This window comes from Leucoraja erinacea, chromosome 13, assembly GCF_028641065.1.
Source record: "Leucoraja erinacea ecotype New England chromosome 13, Leri_hhj_1, whole genome shotgun sequence".
Taxonomy (NCBI): Eukaryota; Metazoa; Chordata; class Chondrichthyes; order Rajiformes; family Rajidae; genus Leucoraja; species Leucoraja erinaceus.
The window spans coordinates 34,264,980-34,272,940 of record NC_073389.1 but is presented as its reverse complement, the minus strand read 5'-3'; positions in this window follow the sequence as shown (position 1 = coordinate 34,272,940).

The following is a 7,961-nucleotide window of genomic DNA, read 5'->3' as shown; positions in this document are numbered from 1 at the left end:
GATCCTGCATAATATGGGACCATTGTTTTCATAGATTCTTAGCAGATTTGCAGACCTCCCTGCCCCTTGGCTGTAGAAATGACATGACTCATGAATGCCAGAGCTCCATTTGTTATGTCCTTTGCTCAGTATCCCCACCAGAATCCTTTCAAATACTTCACTTGAAGGAACCTTGAATCTTTTATTCTCACTTAAAACCAGGTCATTTCATGCAACCTGGTCATATTGAAACCTTAAAATCCAACACTTCCAAGTTACTTGAAAGCTGTATGGTCCATTAAGCCCCTGTCCCACTTAGGAAACCCGAACCGAAACCTTTGGAGACTTTGCGCCCCACCCAAGGTTCCCAGAGGTTTTTGTCAGTCTCCCTACCTGCTTCCACTACCTGCAACCTCCGGCAACCACCTGCAACCTCCGGGATTAGGGGCATTAGGATGATCCAAGGACCACCTGGATGCAAGTTCCTTCTTTACAAATATTTCTGTCCTTCTTATATTTCTGCCTCTTAAACACAAAGAGCAGCAGCTGAAAGATATTGGAGATAAACTGGACGTTCTCACTGCGATGCCAGAGGCAACTCTCCCCAGATCATGTGCAGGCAGACAAGAGTTAACCTTGTCATCATGTTCAGCACATGCTTTTTGTTCCTGTGCTACGCCATATGTCTATGTTCCTTCGTCATTTTGTTTTTTTCTAAAACAAGCATTGCTCTGGGAATGGAAACTGCCCTGCAATTCCACAGTTTTACCACATGTTGTCAGCACATCTATCAATAAGAATACTGTACTCTGTAAAGTGTGCAAAAGCAAAACATATACTTCAAATATGTTTTTTGTCACTATGGGATCTTTAGTTGTTTGTAATAAAACAGTGAAATACATGCCAATACCATGCACAAATCTCTTTCAACAGAAAACATAAAACAGGGCAGCACAAGAAAACACCTTTCAGCTCACAATATCTGTGCCGAAAATTATGCCAACGCCAACTCTTATCTGCCTGTACATAATCCATATCCCTCTATTTGCTGCACATCCATATGCCTATCTATAAGTATCATAAATGCCACAATCGTATGTACATCAATCACCACCCCTGGCAGAGAGAAAGTACACGGAAATATCCCGTTCCCACTCGGCAGATGATGCTGCAGCCCTCATGTGGAAACCAGAAGATCCTGTTTTCCTGCTCGTTGTAGGTATGAGGCGTCCGTGGATTGGTGGTTGAGGCATTCAAGTGGATTGGCGGTTGAGGCATAGTGGCATTCAAGAGACTTTTGGATAGGCATGTGGATATGCAGGGAATGGAGGGAAATGGGTTATGTGCAGGTAGATTAGAGATGGTCTTGGCATCATGTTCAGCACATATTGTGGGCCGAACAGCCTGTTCTTGTGCTATACGCTGTTTTATGTTCTAGCCCCTCTTTAAATATAAACACTATGTTATACTGTATATCTGCCTGCTTGTGGCATTGCATCCTTTTCTAATTAACTGTTAAATAAGTTAGCAACACTTGCTATTCTTTAAAAATGCATAGATGCAATCCATCTGCCTCATGGGGGCTGATCCTCTTTCAGTTGATTAATGAAATCCCTTCTTCTGTTTGGAATCCCTTCATTTCATTGTTATCGCAACAGATAGTGGCATATATTTCTGGTTAATAATAAAGCAAATACATTATTTGATATTTTTGATCTCTCCAAATGGTATTGGCCTGTGATGATCTTTGATGATCCTATTCCCATCCCAACCTTTTGATAATTTAGTTCCATAATCCCCCTTTGCTATCCTAAATTGGCATTGCTTTGAAACACTTTGAATTCTCTCTTACAAATCCTTCATCCAACATTTATATACTTAATATTTGCCTTTTTCCTTATTTTCATCACTCCCTTATGTCTTTGTTCATCCATGAAATCTCACTAGTTTTTAGCAGGATACATTTTCCTACAATTGTGCCTCGTTATGCTGTTGTCCATTCCTACTCTCAGCCACTCCAACCTTTTCAGCTTTACCTCATACATATGTTCTTTGAACTGATGGTGCTAGTTAAAGTTATGGGATCCAAGTCTATAACTCTTTGACAGTAGAAAGAGTGGTAAGAGGCGTATGGCCTTCATTGGTCAGAACATTGAGTATAAGAACAAACCTTATGAAACTGTCTGATGCAGCTTTATATGACTTTAATTGGGTGTCATTTGGAGTATTGTGAGAAGTTCTGGCTGCCCCTTTACAGGAAGGACATGGAGGCGTGTAGAGGAGGTTTACCGGAATGATGTCTGGATTAAGGGATATTAGCTACAAGGAGAGTTGTGCAGACTTGGGTTGTTTTCTCTGGAATGCAGGAGATTGATAGAAGTACCTGTATATAAACTTGTGAGCGATATAGATAGGGTAGACAGCCGGAACTTTTTTCCCAGGATGGAAAATGTTAAGGTCAGAGGTGCAAAGTTTAAAGGAGATGTATGGAGCAAGTTTTTTTGCACAGGGTGGTGAGCACCTGGAGGATGCTGCTGGGGTGGTGGTAGAGGCATATATGATAGTAGCATTTAAAACACTTTTGGATAGGCATATGGACACGCAGGGAATGGAGGAATGTGGATTATATGCAGGTAGATAAGATTTGTTCTTTCCATCTTTTTCTGCACAGATATAATGCACCAAAGGACCTGTTCCTGTGCTGTACTGTACTGTTCTATGTTCTTTGAGAGTTAAACTCCAAAATAACAGGGTTATGATCTAATTAGCCATGTAATGCAACTTTTCAAATGTTCATTCTGTTTTCAACATTATTCTGCTAACACCATACAAATCCAGTGCACGTCATGACGTGTCTTAAAAAAATATGAGCAATAGGGAATTGAGTTCTTGTTCAAAAACCAAGTGTTCAGATTTTAGGGGAATCGAGGACCAGATGACATAAGTTCAAAGTGAAGGGGAAAAGATTTAATAGGAATCTGAGGGGTAACTTTTTCACACAAAGGGCGGTGGGTGTATGGAACAAGTTGCCAGAGGAGGTAGTTGAGGCTGGGACTATCTCATTGTTTAAGAAGCAGTTAGACAGGTACATGGATAGGACAGGTTTGGAGGGATATGGACCAGGCGCAGGCAGGTGGGACTAGTGTAGCTGGGACATGTTGGCCAGTGTGGGCAAGTTGAGCCGAAGGGCCTGTTTCCACATTGTATCATTCTATAACACGATGAGATGTAGGAGCAGGCGAACAAGAATAATTGGATAATTCTTTCAGTGAAATAAAGTGCAAGAAACACTCAGCTGGTCATGCAATGTTTATGGAAAAACTGTTAATCTTCAGTTTGAAGACCTTTTGTCAGGCAGACTCCTTAATGTGATCAGCAATTCTTTTCATTGGGTTGGCAGTTACACTGGGATGAGCACGTGATGTGTCTTATATATGGATCTCTTCTATAAAGAGTCTAAGTGTGGTTTCACTTGCTGACGATGAGCAATAATGAATGACTATTTTGTGGGTGCTATGAAAACTCAAGAGAGATCCAAATTGGTGCCCATTGTGTGCTCAATTGTTGGCACTGAATATAAACCTCCAGAATTTACTATTCCTTAAGAGTTGTGGATGTTGACTTAGATTATATTTAAAAACTAGCATGGACAATGTACTTAATGCCTATCATAGATTTTTGAGCAAAATGGCTTTAATTCTACATTTCTACCTGCTTTCCTTTCAGACAATGTATTCCAGATCAGAACATGTTAGTGCATGAAGGCATTTCTCACGATCCCCCTTGAATAAGCAGTTTTTATTAAATGAATGCATAAAAAATGATTTACAAAAGATATATTCTCTAAAGATTATTTATGAAATGATCCTAGACAGAGGGCATGCAACCAACATTTCCAGTCCCATTTACTGTTTTAAAATCATCATTAATATACATGATTTCAAACATTTATTCAATTTCTTATACAAAGGTATATAAAATAAGCACTCTGCCATCATCACCAAAGAAACACATTTCTGACCTTATGATGCAGGAAGTTTAATGATGAAATAGTTGAAGATGGTTAAGCCTAGGATGCTGCCCTGAGAACTCCTGCGGTATTATTCTGTAGCTGAGATGATTGCACTTTAAAGATCACAGCTAACTTTCCTTCTGCTAGATGTGAGTCAAACCAGATGAGATTCCTGATTTCCACTGACTTCAATGTTACTAATGGTCGTGATGCCGCATTTGTCCAAATGCTGTTTTGACATTAAGGATAGTTACTTATTATGCTGAGAATCCAACTCTTTTGCCGGATGCGGTGAGGCTGAAGTGAGATTTGTGAGTAATCCTGGAAAAATCCAATCAATTAATTTCTGTGTCGGATATTTACTGCATATAGTAAGACATACTTGATAGTGCTGTTAAAGGCACCTTCCATCACTTCCATCTACTGCAAATGATTTTGAGTAGATTGATTATGCAGTCTAAGGCCAGAACAGATTAGCCCTTTCGATAAGAAAACAGTCCTGAGTAATTTTCCACATTGTTGGTGGTTGTTGTGATTGTACGAGCAAACCTTGTCTGATGGTATGGCTAGTTGTGGAACACATGCATTCACCACTACAGCTAAAGAGCTGTTCTGTCCTGTAGACTTTCTAATTTTAGTGTTTCCACAGGGAGTGAATTAAATCAGTAGGTTCCTTTGAAGGTGAGGATCTCACGAACAACCACAACACTTCTGGTCGATATGGGCTTCAAGCATTTCAGAATTGTCTTTTCACATACTGGTCTGCTATTTTGAGCATTGGAGCTGCCTTCCTTCATAATTTGTATAATCGTTTCACGACGAGTAGTCTGCAATATTGCTGAGTTCTGTCTGTGGCAAGTTGTTTCTGCTAGAATATGCAGTTCTGTGCTCATCAGCAAGTTAGGGTTTCAAATACAGTTTTATCTTGTGTTGTTCCAACACAATCTTCTACAGTCCTCATTGAACCAAGGTTGATTTCCAGATTTGATTGCGTTGGAGTGGAGGACAAAATAAAATACAATATGTCCGATTGTTGTGGAATACAGTTTTGATGTTGCTGCTAAGTGTCTCATGGATATCCGGTTTTAAACTGTCTATTTATTTTGTCTAACCCATTTAACATTGTGGAATGACCGCAAAGCATTATGAACACTATCTTCAATGCAAAGGCGAGTTTCATTTCAACAAGGACTGTGCAGTAATCACTTCCGCCAATACCATCAATGGCAGATGCATCTACAACAGTACAACAGTTGGTGAGGGGAGAGACAATTTGTTCTCAGTAGCAGTCACAAACACCAGAGGTCAGTCTTGACGCAGCCCCGCTGAGGGAGTTGAAGGAGGTCAGCACATTGCAATTAGGTTTCCTTGTACAAAGCTGCTCACTGTAGGTGATGCCATGAATCTTCATGGGATCCAGAGTTGCTCTGAGGATACCCAGGGACAAACCTTCCAGGCTGATTCCTCTTCTGTTACCAGTTCTACTGGTTTGCCCAGTTCTTGGATATCTTAGGTTGTCAATAGAGCAGTCTGGGGTTTTGGTTCACAATTATGATGTTATGAGTGTGGGTATGAGTATCTGGGGAGCTTTCCCAATATTTGCATGGCAACAGATGTGGGAGAGATTGACTTTGTGAACTTAACAGAGAAAAGGAAATGCACAGAGCAGATAGATCTACCAAGATTGGGAGATATTTGAAGTAAATCATTAAAGCGACAATCAAAGTTAATACCCTCATTCATTTTGTCAATTATAGACTTTTTGGAAAACGTAATTGATATTGACTGGGCGATTTATGCTCTGTATTTGGAGATAGACTGGGAGTCCCATATATTCTTTCATAATTGGGGATTTACAATGCTCTTTGAATTTGAATTAGTGTTTGGAAATAAAACTTGTTCTGTATTACCAGAGATAGTAATTTCCATACTGCTGATTGCAACCAACTAAGATACCAATCAAAAGATCAGAAAAATAAGCATAAAAAGCATTGCAACTGGAACCCAGCAGCTGGCAGCCAAGGATCATAGTGATGAAGAAAAAAGGAAATGTAAAAATAAATCTGATGGCAGTTTAAGTTTGTGAGACCAAACTCTGCACGATCACTCACTGAATTGCATTAAAAGCGACACTTCAGATCACCTTTGCACACTGGTTTTCTTTCGAGTGCGTCGCTGGATTGCCACCTGGAGAATGATAGGTAACAAATTGGGCAGAAATCACCAGATGATCTTTCATTTATTTCTATACAACTAGTCGGATAAATCATTTTGCCGTGCAATTTCTATAGCAACCTTAAAAGTATTATGAGAATAATCCATATCAATAATGTATTTAACATTGGAAATTGTCCTATGGTGCTTGAGACGAATGCAATCAAAGAAAGATTGATTCACAGTCGCCATAATGAGACATCATTAGCTGGTGAAAGATGTTATTTTTAAGGAAGATCTCAGAAAAGGACAGAGAATGGCAGAGGTTTAGACATCTTTAACAGCTAAACTCATGCTTGAGTAACAATTATGGGTAATATTTTGTGCATTATGCAGTTTGGATATATACTAAAGTTTGTGTTAGTGTTTAGTTTAAGTTTGCAACAGTGTTAACGAAAATGCTTCCAATTAGGTTTGCAGTAGCATTTGGATTACAATTTGAGTTTGTGAGCAGCAGAGCAATTGGCTCCCCTGTCTATTTCTCATTACCTGAGTTTCTTAATTTGTTGGAAGTTGCAATATTCATTTTAGTTTGTTTTTTGGTTTCCATTTCATTATCCATCCGACTGGGGTGATATTGGGTGATTTGAGCCAAATACCTGGTACCCAAGCAGGATCGTACTTAAAATGACAATGAGAACAAGAATCCTAGAGTAATTGCAATGCATGGTGGAGAATTACTGTACTATTGTGGATATATTGATATGTTAGGTTTAAGGCCTGAGTTAGGGATTATCAGTGATAAGGGCTTTGCTGATTTTGTCATTAGGGTTCAAAATTGATTATAGTTGCAGTTTTAGAATCAGAGTTAGCAGGAATTAGTTGTACAATATACAAGGTACATTTATTTGTCACATGTGCCAGTTGGCACAGTGAAATGTGATCACCATTCAGCCATACAATAAAATAAAGAACACAACACACGATAAAGTTTAACATAAAACATCCCCACACAGCAGAATCAAAAGTTTCCCACTGTGTGAGAAGGCACCAAAATCAGTCATCTTCCTCTGATGTTCACCCATGGTCGGGGCCTCCGGTGCCCTCCGCAGTCGCTGCTACGGGCAGCCCGCTGCTCAGGCCCAACGTCGGAATGGGAGTCCAACCTCAGCGGCTTGGACCTCCGAATCGGCCGCTTCCCATCGGAATCCGCAGAACCCGACGTACTCAGGCCACACCGGACGGAGATTCACGCTGGCGGCTCTCGGCAAAGGGCCTCAGGACTCCGCGATGTCGGTCAGCGCCGCCCATGCTGGGAGCTCCGCGTACCACAGCCCCGCGATATTGGAGCAACGGGCCCAATGCTCCGGAGCCTCAAACGGTGATCCAGGTAGGTATCACCCGCTCCGTGGTGAATCCAGCGCCGCGCTGCCGCCAAAGCGCCGCTGCCGCCGAAACTCTGGTCCGGTCCCCGGTCTCCGGTAGGAAAGGCCGCTCCGATCCAGTGGTAGGCCACGAGGGGGGGGGGGGGGGGGGGGGGGGGTTCGAGGACGCGACTCGGAGAAATAGTCGCATCCTCGCCAGACAGCGACTGGGAAACGTTTTCCCCCTTACCCTACCCCCCTCCCCCACATAGAAAACGAAAGAATCCCCGAAACAAAACTGTTTAGACAAACTAAAATTAAAAAAAGATGGGGAAAAAACGGACAGACTGTAGGTGTTGGGATTTATGCTTTAGAGTTAGGCCTGACGTTGAGATCAAGGATGACCTCATGGGTGATGGGAGAATTACATTGTGTGTGTTTCCTTGAGATTT